Source organism: Phodopus roborovskii, unplaced genomic scaffold (genome assembly GCF_943737965.1).
Source record: "Phodopus roborovskii unplaced genomic scaffold, PHOROB, whole genome shotgun sequence".
Lineage (NCBI taxonomy): Eukaryota > Metazoa > Chordata > Mammalia > Rodentia > Cricetidae > Phodopus > Phodopus roborovskii.
The window spans coordinates 375,259-389,305 of NW_026125235.1; the positions used below are offsets into that span (position 1 = coordinate 375,259).

At 34.6% G+C, this 14,047-nt stretch overlaps 1 pseudogene; it reads left to right on the plus strand.

Moving 5' to 3' along the window:
• The first annotated feature begins 1,130 nt into the window (after window positions 1–1,130).
• LOC127227310 (vomeronasal type-2 receptor 116-like) overlaps window positions 1,131–14,047 on the plus strand; it is a 28,302-nt pseudogene continuing 15,385 nt past the window's right edge.

The following is a 14,047-nucleotide window of genomic DNA, read 5'->3' on the forward strand; positions in this document are numbered from 1 at the left end:
CACTCCTTGTATAAGAATATTCATTATAAAAAGATAGCTGGAAAGTTTCTAGGATATATAGTAAAACACTCTGATTTTATATTACCATGTGATCATGATGCCCCTTTATATTTTCAGTAATTATGTTGGCAGACAGATGCATATGTTTTTCTTAAACTCAAAAAAAAATTGTTCATGTAGAAATCTGTAGCTAATGGAACAATGTGAGACTGCACAAAGCACTGAAAATAACAGCATGATAGCTCAGTCCTAAATGTGAAATCGTATGTAAAATCCCTTACGTAGATTCTTATGAAATACTAGGGAAGATAACAAATGCTAATTTAAGTGCCTGATAATGAAAAAGTGCATTGTGATATGCTGCCTTCTTGACAAGTTTGTTTATTACATCTGTGATAACTGCAAAAATCTGTACATAACCAATACAGCAAACTCCTGGTTTAGATCGAATAGATATTTGTAAAGCTTACCTCCAATCTCATAAGCTATTAGTAGTGGATCACTCCTAGGGGAGGAATGATAATTCTGTTTTGAGGAGGCTTAGTCTGATAGGAATTATATGCTATAGTTAATGGCCCCACAACCACAAACAATGTATCACTAAATGGACACAATGTATTGTCAGATACCATAGCCAAAAACTAAGGATGTTGAAAAGTTATATGGAATGATATATGCAGGAACAATATGTAGGTATGATCATGTTACACTGTGTTTATAGAAGCAATTAATAAAATGAAACATCTTAAAGTGTTATCTATGTTGAAAGTGAAATAATTTGGAGTATTCATTCTGAAATAGATTGATCTTTGTCAGCCACTCCCTTCAAGGCACAGGGATCAATGCAGAAGAATGCAGCAACGTTGTATGAGCCAAAGGGGGTGAGTAATAGAGGAAACAATGTCTTTCCAACTAACAATGGAAAATACACTTATAAACAGAAAAATATTGTGACAATTTAAATAAAATCACAGGACCAACTGGAAAAATATCACACCATGAATAATTGGAATTGAACACAAATTCCCATAACTCATCAATAAATTATTTGAAATAGATACTTGCTGTTAAGGGGAAATAAGTCTTCTCTAAAGAGTGTCACTGGGTATCTAAACCACAATCCATAAAACATGAAGGTAAGTGGGTATGAAGATAAGGAAGTCACGGGAGTAGTTGATGGAGGAAAAGGAACATGATAAAATGCATTGTATAAAAAAATTGGAATAAATACATTTTCAAAAAATATTGCATGGACTATTGATTAAGCAATCATCTATGAAAAGAAGATAACAACTCTTACTGTTAAATTTGGTGAAGATATTTTTTTCTTTTTTTGAATAGGTTCTGTTGTAAAATATGGTTGCTTTCCTGCATTTCTTAAGATTAGATGCCTTACTTGATCTGTTAGATGGTCTGATTTTATTGACCTGTCATTTGAATTCAAATAAGATCTGAGAGTATGACTAGGAATGAGGAAAAATGAAGTATATTATGAAGTTCTGATTAACTTCCTAAGATGCTTACCTCCATGAAAATAGTCACCTAAGAGCTTCCATTTTTATTGATAACCAATCAAGGTTGCATTTATTTTTCCTGTATAGAATGAAAACATTTGTAAAGAAGTTAAATAATTAGTTGCAGTATCTGTCATCTATCATCTCTCTCTCTCTCTCTCTCTCTCTCTCTATCTATCTATCTAATGTATCTACCTATCTATCATCCATTTTCATCTATCATATATATGTATATATTAATATATTGGGTTTTTCATCAGGTTTATACTTAAAAATGGTCCAGTGTAATATCAAAATCTATGTATTAAATTAGATTAATGTACAGTGGTGAGGAACAAACAGTGTGAATGCTTATGTAAATGTTTAAAACACATATGATAGGATGTCAAATTGCAAATAGCACTTATAAAATGTAATGTAAAAGCTAAATAAGTCTGTACAATCCTTTTCTGACTCTTAGTTATTAGATAACTGACTTTGAACAGTCTCTTTCAAGGCTCACATGTTTTGAAAAGGATGTGTCCTACTGTAAGTTTCTTTGTATTGGCTACAGTCTATGCTTTTTCCTGGGTCATTCCATTTTATAAGCAATACATGCTTCCATTTTGAGTGCAAATGTACTTGTTGGAAATGTAGGTACTACTACCTCCTCAGTGATACACATAATTCACAGATTAATAAATAACTTTGTCTTATAGTAAAGATATTATCCCCCTGAAATTATTCAAGTTGTTCATGACTATATAAATGTGTGGGCACATAAAAACTATCTCCACCTCAAAAATCAAAATAAGCAAGCAAGCAAGCAAACAAACAAAAAACCCAGACTTGAAAAATTTCTGAACCACATTAGACAAAAGAAAAGTGCAGGATATTCCTATTGATCCCTTAATGAGGAACACACCTAACACTGGTGACAACAGCTACCACTGGTCTATCTTCTGACTACCTTGTATGTATGAAAGCACTGACAGAATGAATGCTGTTTCAGAGACATCTGTTTAGCTTTATTTCAACTGCTGACATAGTGTTATGATATGGCACTGCAATGTGGCCAATGAGAACTTCCACTTAAAATTTAACAAAAGCTTTAAAAAGGGTTTTAGAAACAAAAGGACAAAGACAAGCAAGGCTTATTGCTAACAACATTTTCTAGGTTGGACTCTATTTTTCATGAGACAAGCAAAGATATGTGTGGCTCCTTTAAGGGAGGTTTCCTGACTCAGCATAAGCAGCAAAAAACCACACATCTTTGAAAAAGCACTGCTAAAAGTACCCGCCACCATCTTTGATAGACATGCAGCTGAAACAGCTGTGGCTTTCATTTTAGAAATGTTGTTTTTACCAGATAAAAGACTTGTGGCCAGAAAAAGATAAAGATTTACAGTAAAGACAGATTCACATTAAGAAAAACCGCTAAATGTTTACAGTGTGTTTTAAAATATACGTAGGCTTGGGAGAAAAGAAGAATAAAATGATTTTAAAAAGACAGAGAGGAGCTGGGTGTGGTGGCACATACCTTTAGTCCCAGCACTCAGGAGACAGAGGCAAGCAGATCTCTGTGATTGCAAAGTAAACCTGGTAAGCAGAGTGAATTCCAGGACAGATAAAAGTTACACAGAGAAACCCTGTCTCAAAAAATGGAAAGGTTGAAGTAAAAGAAACAGAGTAATAAAAAAAAAGCCACATAGAGACTGAATCTGTATACTGTACGGTATATTGTCTTTGTATCGTTGGGCTCCTGAGGAAATAACAGCAACTGGTATAACAAATGCTGCTGGATCAATCCAATTTATATATTTTAAAAATGATTTGACTTCAAAATTTAATTCTAAGGACAAGTTACTGGGGAAAAGAACTTCTATTTTTGTTTCCATAGAAAATGAAAAGCTGTGGATTCTTTCCAGACTAAAATGGTTTGATCAAGCAAGACCCCCTGAAGCAATGTCCATGGAACAATGCAGCCTTGTAGACCACTACAGCCAGTATTTCTGCATCTTCTTAGGATCCCCATGACAGCGCCCCTTACCAGCAGGAAGCAGTTTGGAACGAATGACACCCAAATTCCCAAATATTATTTATAAATGTTTGTTTTCATTTAAATGGGCTTGGTTATATATGGTTAATGATCGCAACCAATATCTTTTTAATGGTAAAGAAGGGATTATGGAATAGATATGAATACTTTGTTTTAGAATGGATTTTCATTTATTGATACAAATTTATGGTCAATTTTGTGATATGTATATTTCTGCTCTTGTTTAGGCATTGTGTTTATATAGCTCATTTGAAAATAATGTATAATGTAGTACAGATTATAGATAATTACCTATGATAGTCAAAACTTAGAGTTAAGTTAGTTGGGTTTTTAAGGTACACAGAGATGTATTTGAGATAAATAGGAATTCTTCAAACCTTTCAAAGACCTACAGAATATGGCATTTAAAATGGTTTAGGGTTTTTCTTAACAGTGAGGCACAACTGCTCCTGGCAACAACCCCTGTGTTACAACGGAAGATGGACATCGAAGAAACACATATGGAGTTTGTTTCCAAAATGGCAAGACTAGCCTTTTGGACAAGATATTGCTCTTGTGTGGACTGTTTACTTTATGCTGTATAAACTGTACATGCAGGACTCACAGAAAAGTGACTGCTGATACAAGATGGACATTGCTACAGTGTTCCTGCTTCAAGGATGAATCTGTCAGACAGTCTGCAGGACACAGAGAAAAATGACTGACAAACTGCCAATACAGGTAAACAGTTTAAACTTTCCTGCTTTGCTGAGGAGTCTGCCATACACACTATGGCATATAGGCTGAAGATGGAACATTACAGAAGAACTTCAGGTGACTGACCAGGCAAGATGTCTCTGTCATTTCTAAGATTTATATATTATTATCCTTCTGTGGTCTTTGAAGGAGTTGAAGACAAATAATTAGGGTATGGTTTTCCATAATTAGGATTAAAGGTAAGTTACAAATTGGACTATAGACTCACAAAGGATAGATGATGTTAACTATGGTTCTTATTTGATAACTGTTTTGTTATATATTTTATTATGTTATGGTTAAAACCCTTCTTTTTATTTAGACAGAAAAGAGGAGATGATGGGAGATGTCATCCTGTAAATATGTTTCTCTTATTTGTTGGCCAATAGGAAAGCAAGATAGGCAGGACTATGAGACAAGGAGGAGATGACCCTACTCTCCAGTAAGATGAGACCATGTGGAAATACTTAGATTAATAGAAATGGGTTAGTAATTAAGACAGAGCTAGCTGATAAGAAACAAGTAACTGGCCAACAATATTATATCAAATACAGAGTCTTTGTGTGTTAATTGGGGCTAGAGAGGCGGTGGGACCAGACTGGTGGAAAACCTACTAGTAACAATATAGCCTATAGTTTTTAGTTTGCTTTCCATTTTTTCAATTGTTTCTCCATGTAGCAGCACTAGCTCTCCTTGAACTATCTCTGTGGTTCAGGGTGGAATTGACCTCACTGAGATCCATTTGCCTCTGCCTCCCAAGTGCTGGGATTAAAGGCATGCACAACCACTACGTGGCTGACATAGCGTATTTCAATTACTTTCTGTAAATATATGTCTGTCCATTCTTTTGTCTATCTGAACCAGGTCTTATATCTGACCTCAATGTCTTCCATTGTCTTGCACACTGACTGCATCGGAATTCAACTCTGAGGGCCATATAAATATGACATCCCTGTCTGTAGATTAGTTCTGTACCTCATGCCACTCTCCACTGCAGTTACATTGTGCATCCCTATCAATCATCTGCCTATATCTACAGTAGGGCTTCTTTGACCTCCCTGAACTGTATTGTGGCCTCTTTGACCATTTTATGTGACACACACACGTTTCCTGGGTGATGTGTAATATATGTCTTGACACAATGTCAGCAACTAAGTTGAGAATAGAAGAACATGTGTTTCAAAGCCTGCACAAGTTTTGAAAAAGACCCTCTGTTAAATATGATGGATGCCAGTGTTTTATTGGTATAGACAAGAACTTGCCAAGATGACAAGAATTTGCCTTTAATACATTCTTTAAGCTATATTATACCTTTAAGGATTGATTTTTAGCTTTCTTCAAAGACTATTAGTGAATCCATATTGATGGGATCTCCATTTGAAGATGTCAATTTGTGAGGCATGTTGGGCAACATGTGTATATATTAGACACTATAGAGAAGGCCTATGGGTCTAGTTTTGGAACTTCACAGAATAGAAGAAATTGAGCTAAGATGGGATTTTAAGTCTCAAACATCTTAGATCATCCTGAAATTTAGACATGATGCCTTACTAATAAGGTTAATTGGTAAAAATGCGAGAAAAAAGGAATATGAGAAAAGATAATATCTATAATAGAAAGAGGGGGTAAAAACTTGGCTAAATAAGACTTGACATAATATATGTGAAGATGACTGCTGATCAAATATTTGAATCAGAATGGTAATATCAAGGAAAATTTTTGTCATTTTTGTCATGTCATTAAGAAATAAAACTGTTTCATTACTTACCTCAGGTCACTTCAGAATATAGGTTAGAGAAGCCTATATATTCTAGAGCACAGATATAAAAACTAATACTTTGCATTTCTTCTTTCTTTCCTTCTTTCTATTTCTTTTTCTTTTCTTTTCTTTTTTTTTGGGGGGGGAACAGGTTTTCTCTGTGTAGATTTATAGACAAGGATGGCCTTGAACTCACAGAGATCTGCCTGCCTCTGCCTCTTGAGTGCTGGGATTAAAGGTGTGTACCACCACTGCACAGTTGCACTTCTTTATATGATATATGAACAGAATCAGAAATTTATACTTTTATAGTATAAATTTAGCCTAATATTTCAGGATTTGTTGGTCCTCTACCCTAATCAAACTGATACATATTTTGTTCTATTGGATCCCATCTTTACAGATTGGATCTGTTCATGGAAAACTTATACACCAGATTTTTTTTGCTATTGTTGATGATGGTGGTGATGATATTGTGGTCATTTTTGATGAGATATTTTAAGTTTTTTCAATGATAGTAGGAAAGGGTCATACATCTGGGAACAGATAAGTTTCCTTAGAATGAAAAAGGTATCTTTAATAAGATCTGGTAGCTCTTGAGATTGATAGAGAACACACAATTCCTATAGTCATGTTATGAATTTCCATTTACTAAGTGTATGGTCAGGTTTTTCTCTCTGTGCTGTCAGTGTTGCATGTTACATCTTAAAGACTTTGAAGTTTGTGACTAATAATGTGAAGACAGAAATGTAGAGTCCCTTGATTACTGTTTGAAATGCCTGTCAATAAAATGCGCATCTGGATTGTGTTGGTTTTCATATCAGGGTACATATACTCTCTGTGCCTAGATTGAAAGACAAAATGATTTTTGAAGATCTTTGTGTTATTTCCCACAACTTAAGCCAGTTAATTGCTTTGATGACACTGATCTTAACCCCCATAATATATAGTCTATAAAATATTCCCAGCATATGCTTCTCCCATAATATATTTGTCATTTTCTAATAGGAACTGGAGGATTTAACTGTGGCATCCATTGTAGCACTGGGCTAATGTGGAGGTCAGTTATGAACATGGACCATTTTGGGCCAGGTGTATAACAGAGTCCTTATAGAAAACTTCTACTTGTGTATAGAGCAGGAGGATAAACAATATGGATGTCTTGAAAAGTTCAATTTCTCAATATAGATAAAAGAATAATGCTTAAATTCCAATGCAGGGAAATGGTCAAATATATCTGTGTCAAGATAATTTTCTACTTCATTAACTGCAAGTTCCTCCCTGATCACCAGAGCAAGATGTTTCCAAGAAAGAAAAAGAAAGACAATACTTCAAGAGCCACTAAAATATGTTTTATAGAATCTGAAAGTCCAGCAATATACAGATGGTAAGAAAATTGTTCACGTACAAGAATAAATGCAAAAATAATTTATTGAAATTCATACCAAAGAAACAATTAAAGAGTTATTCACAAATGGATTGGAACTCTGGTAATGTATCTTTGTATCAAAAGAGACCCATATATTCTTATGCTGTTAAAAATAACATTTCAGGGGAGCCACTCATAATCCTTATGCATAGTAAACAGGGGGTAATATAGAATCCACTATCACGTATATTCATAAGCCTTCCCCTGGCATTCCTGCCAATGGTGTTTTTCTAGTACATTGTTTGTACTTTGAATATACATATATTCCTCCTTATTGTAATTCTACTTTCAATCATGGCCTTCCTCTGGTAAACAACTGCCTTTGGGATTTGTGTGTGTGTGTGTGTGTGTGTGTGTGTGTGTGTGTGTGTGTGTGTGTGAAAATACTGTTCATACTGCCTTCCTACAGGTTGAAGGCTTATGCAAAAAAGGATATATTACATCTATTTTACTCAATCAACAGAATTAAGAGAATTCTCCTTCAAAATTGTGATGATTCTTAACATCTAATAGATCCTATAGTGGGCACAATTCCTGTGTTACCTGTTCCAGGATTAGTTACTTGAATAAAAAGAGAAGTATCAAAAATGGCCTGGATGATTAAAAAAAATCCTAATATTATAACAAAATATTAACAAAAATTAACAAAAAAATGGATGAACTGAAGACAACAGATGTCAAAAATAGAGCTACTATAGATTATTTATTGTTCAAATATAATTTTGCTTGTCAACAATTTCCTGGCATACATTGCTTTAATATCTCACAGTATTTCATACTATTGATGATCAAATTAATGATTACTACAAAAAGATATATAAAATCTCTTAAATGGCCCTCATGACTAAGAACATAATTTCCTTTCCTTGGTCCTCTATTAGCTATATTATAATTCTCTTGTGTTTGCCTAGTTTAATTAGACTAGACATAGAGGCAATGCATTCAAACATGATCTCTATTAAGGACACTATTTAAAAAAAACTTAGAAATGAGGAGATATAGAAGACTAAAGTCCTTGTGTTCACAGGTAAGCACAGAGGAAGCCAGAAAAGTTAAACACAAAGCTTTACTCTTTGATGGAATAAAGTATGCACCTGGTGCTTCTGGAATGCTTGAATGGTGTAGTTTTATTACCAATTGATCCTTTGTTATCTGATAGGATAGACTCTGCTATATCTCCCAGAATTTCTGGTTTTATTTATCCAGGACATTTTTTCCTAAATCTTGAGTGTTTCTTTTAAACCATAAAACACACTCTCATGAGTAGCATCACTTGTGCTTTATAACAGATAAAGTGAATTCTGTCTTATCTTAAGGACAGGCCAATCCTGTTTCCTACCTCACTAAGTCTACGTCAGACAAGCTCCCTAGACCCTAAATACTGTCCAGTATTCTCTTAGTTCTTTTGAGGAAACAACGTACACTTTGTAAAGAATAACAATGCAAACACATCATAAAATTCTGGGTATGTTGGATTGAGTTAATTTTTATCCAAATATTTTCCCCAACATTGTTCTGAGCTTAAATATGACTAAAGGAAAATTATCTTGGTAGGACTCTAAAAGTAATAGTCAAGTACTGGTTATTAAAAAATGTCAGTCTGGGCTGAATTCTTCTTTTCTCTTTGTTAATCATTTGCTGTAAAGTCATAAAACAAAACAAAAAAATGGCTGTAGGTGAATCATCTGTGAGCCATATGAATCCATGTGGGAAAGAAATATTCTCAATCACATTCTTATATCCTGTTTAGGAGAACTTGGAAAATACTATAGGGAAAATATGATATCAAAATCTCAATAGTGCCTATGTATGATCAAAACGATTAGTATAGGCAGAGTTACCAGACTAGGAGAAGGCTGGGAAGAGGACCACAGAGGAATCGCCAGAGAGACACCATGTAGCCACCAAAGGAGTAACATGCTGGAACATTCTGGGTAATGCACAGCCTCATAACAATACATACTTTAATAGAAATGGGTTAATAACTTCAGAAAGAGCTAGCCAAAAGAAGTCTGAGCCATCATCCAAAGAATGGTTATTTTGTATGAGTACTGATGGATGGGAAAGTTCAGTGAGACTGGGTGAAACACAGAAATTTGCATTTACAAGGACTGCCACCCAAATGTTTGGCAAGAATTTCTATGTAAAATGGAGCTGCAGTCTTATTAAAGCCATGCTACAGAGGTATTGTGACATTCAGGCTTCAGCACAGCATGGGAGATTTCCGAGGAGGTATACAGAAGCCATTTCCAAGCCACACTTACTTATCCATACAAAAAATAATTCATGGTAGTGGCATAGTCCAGTGTCGAAGTGGTGAGCATAGCTTTCAGAAATGGCAGTAAACACCAGTACTATTTTGAAAAGCCAAATTGGGTGTAGCAAGCAGGCAGCCACTGTTTTAATCTTAAGCATGCTCTTTTGTAGATGAAAGACTCATGTTGTCAGAAAGATAGAGATATACAGTAAAGACAGATTCAGATGAAAGAACAAACAAAAAAACCCTCTAAATGGTTTGCAGTGTGTTTAAAAATATATGTAGGCTTGGGAGAGAAAACAAAATGGATAGATAAAGTCCTTAAAGAACTGGCATACAGGGAGAAGAAGACAGCTGATGGGAAAGGAGAACATGAGGGGTCAGGAAGATTGAGTTGGGATGAACAGAGAAGAGCAAGAAAAGAAATACTTTAATAGAGGAAGTCATTATAGTTTTAAGGAGAAATCTGGCACAAGGGAAAATGTTCAGGGATACACAAGGATAATCCAAACTAAGGTTCTAAGCAATAGCAGAGAGGCTACTTTAAATACCCTTCCCCTGTAATGAGATTGATGACTACCTTATATGTCATCCTAGAACCTTCATCCAGTAGCTAATGGAAGCAGAAGCAGACACCCATAGATAAACACTGAGCCAAACTCCTGGAATCCATTTGTAGGGAGGGAGAAGTGATGACCAATGGGATCAAGACCATGCTGGGGAAACCCACAGAAACAGCTGACCTGGACAAGTGGGAGCCCATGGACCCCATTCTGACATCTAGGGAACCAACATAGGATAGAACCAGGTCCCATGAATGTGGGTGTCATCTAGGAGGCTTGGGCAGTCTATATGGCCTCTAGCAGGAGAACCAGTATTTATCCCTAGTCTACATATTTCAGGAGCCCATTTCATTGGGGATGGCCTAGGCACTGCCCCAAATGATGTGACAGCCTTTGATGAGCCCCACATGGGAGGTCTCACCCTCCCTGGGGAGTGGTTGGGGGATGGGATTAGGGAGTTGGTGGCAGGCAATGGAAGGAGAGAGAAATGGGATTGATATGTAAAATAAGATTATTTCTAATTTAAATAAAACTTATTTAAAAAAGAAAAAGAAATAGAATAGCTGGGTGTGGTGGCACACACCTTTAGTACCAGAACTTTAGAGACAGAAGCAGGCCAGGCTCATCTATAGAATGAGTTCCAGGACAGTGAAAAATATACAGAGAAACCTTGTCTTAAAACGACCACAACAAATAAAAATTAAATAAATAAATAACAATAATAAAAAAAGCCATGGAAAATACACAGAGTCTAGTTACTGAATGTTATTGTGTGTCTTTCAATTGTTTAACTACTTAGTAGTTAAATGGCTACTTAGTAGTTAAATGGCTACTAAAAGACATTTGATTATAAATGCTGCTGGAATAATATAACATATATATTTTTAAAAATGCCTCGACTTCAAAATTTAAGTGTAAGGGTATGGATGGTACAGTGGATGAAATTGTGTGCATTCCTCCCACACTATATGGTTTAATCAAGCACAGCTCCCTGAAGCAGTAGCCCAGCTAATCCAATATCCAAGACACCAGGTATGATGAAACCTCTCAAACTTGTCCATGGATTTTTCCATGGTTCTGGGTTTTTTCATTATCCCCATGGGATTGGACAGCTTCCACAAATAGTAGGAAGAAGTTTGGAAAGAACTATGGCCCAAATTTCCAAATACTGTTTATAAATGCTTGTTTTCCTTTAAACATGGTTGCTTATAAATGTTTAATGATCACAGTCAATCTCTTTCTAAATAAAGAAACAAGAATATTGTTTAGAAATGAATACTTTTCATTGGTATAGATTTTGGTTTATTGATACAAATTTAAGGTCAGTTTTATTATATGTATATTTCAATCTTCTGTGGATAGTGTGTTTATACAACTCATTAAAAATATAATGTATAATTAATTGCAGATTATAGATAGTCACCTATAATCATTAAAAATGATGTTAGTTAGGTTTGCTAGATATACAGAGATATAATTCAAATGGATAGGGATTCTTTAATGACCTACAGAATGTAGCATTTAAAATGTTTTATGGTTTTTCCTGAAACACAACTGCTCCTGGCAACACAAATTACATCAAAGAGGAAGATGGGCATCAAAGAAATTTGTTGTGGAGTTTGCCTTCAACATGGCAGGAATACCCATTTTGACAAGAAACTGCTCTTACCTGAATTATTTGACAGCATTCTGTCCAAATTGGACAAGCAGGATCCAAGGAAAAGTGACTGCTAAATTTGCCAAGGGACAGGATGCTTCTTCAATGTCCTACTTCATTAAAAATCTGACAGACACTATGGACTAGGGGTTGAAGATAGATGCTCAACATTACAGAGAAACTTTGGGTGACTGCCTAGACAACAAGGCATTTCTGTCAATTCTAGAGTTTATATATTATCATTCTAGGGTGTTTATTGGCATTGAAGACAGATAGTTATGGTTATGGTTTTACTGACAAAAGTAAGTTACCTATAAAACTTTACACTCACAGAGATAAGATAGATGATAGAATATCTTCTTTAAATTTTGCCAAATGTAAATGGACTAAATATTAACTATAGTTCTTGCTTGATAACTATTTTGTTATATATAATTTTACTATGCTAAAGTTAAAACCTTACTTTTCATTCAGACAGAAGAGGAGATGATAGGGATGTCCTTCTAAATGCTTGTTGGTTAATGAATAAAGCTTTTTGCTGTTTTAGTCAATGGACAAGCAGGATGTAGCCAGGCAGGAAGTATATGTGGGGTTACAATACTACAAGAATATTGGGATGAGGAACACAGAGGAGTCATCAGAGAGACACCATGAAGCCAGTGAAGGAACAATATGGGTAAGCCACATCCTCATGGCAATACGTACTATACTCAAAATGGGTTAATAATTACAAAAAAGCTGGCAAAAATAATCATCAGGCAAACAGTTTATAAATAATATTAAACCTCAGAGTAGTTATTTAATATTGGGACTGGTGTGTAGGAGAGGAACTAGTCTAGTGGTACTGGGTAATACACAGAAACTTGCATCTACACCTCTGTGATCCCTTTACTTGGGAAGGAGAATAATATTCTATTGTCTCTTATTCTCTGAATCTTGTTGAGTTGTGGATATCTGCGTCAATCACAATCTACTGCAGAAAGAATTTAAATAGATGAAGTGCAAAAGATGCACTGATCTATACATATAATAGTAGGTTAATAGTAATGTGTTATATAGGTCATATAGTCAATACAGTACTATATCTTGGATCTTATGTTGCAGCATAATAAACTGAAAACCACAAGCTTAATTTTGGAGTTCATTGTTTAGAGTGCACAAGTTTTATATTTCTATTAACAAAGAATAAAAATTGAATATAATATAAATTATTAATTTATTAATGTGTTCAAAAACTTAATGAATAATCATTATTATATTACAGTGCCAATTCTTATTTATAAAAGCATTTTAAAAAATTGCTATGCAATTATAATTTTCTTAATATTTGTAGTTACCTTTGTTTTCAAACAATTTCTACTGGAGACTATTTTGTATGCATACTCAGAACATAATTTACTAACTAGTTATTATTTGTAGCTGTATATGGTACACCTCTATTTAATATAAAGCCTGCTTTGGAGAAAATCTTCAGGTTTCTTATCAGATATATACTTTATCTTCCACATATTAGAAAATAAAACCCTTCAGGTCTGGCTGGTTTATTTTTTCTAACCATTGTTTTAGCCATGCACTGTTTTACAATATTAGAACTTTATCCTTATCAATAGAAGACTCATGAACCCAAGTGTATATAACCCATTTTCCTTATCCAACATTCCATTGCCAATAATCCAATCTGAATGCAGTGTGTGACCAATATGAACAGTGCAGAATCATTAAAAATAGGCAAGGATTTTATGCTGACTTTGTTTCCTGTGGTAATTTAGTGAGAAGTGGTAAACTGATATCATATGATAGTTCTACTTTCCTTTTAAGTAACACCAAAGAATTATTAAATATAACTTGACTGATATCTTCCCCATGTACAATCTAATAATATTTATTCATTTCTCACAAGTGTATACCATCTTGTTTTATTTTAAATCACTGTTTTCATTTCTTGAGCACTTTATGCAAAAATATTCATGAAAATTCATTGCTTTTCACCACTGTTCCAGATTTGCTACCCTTCCTATATACTGAAATGTATGTCCTCTTGTTTTTGGTCTAGCAAATCCAATACATTCTGGCCCACACTCTTCTGGATGTTTCA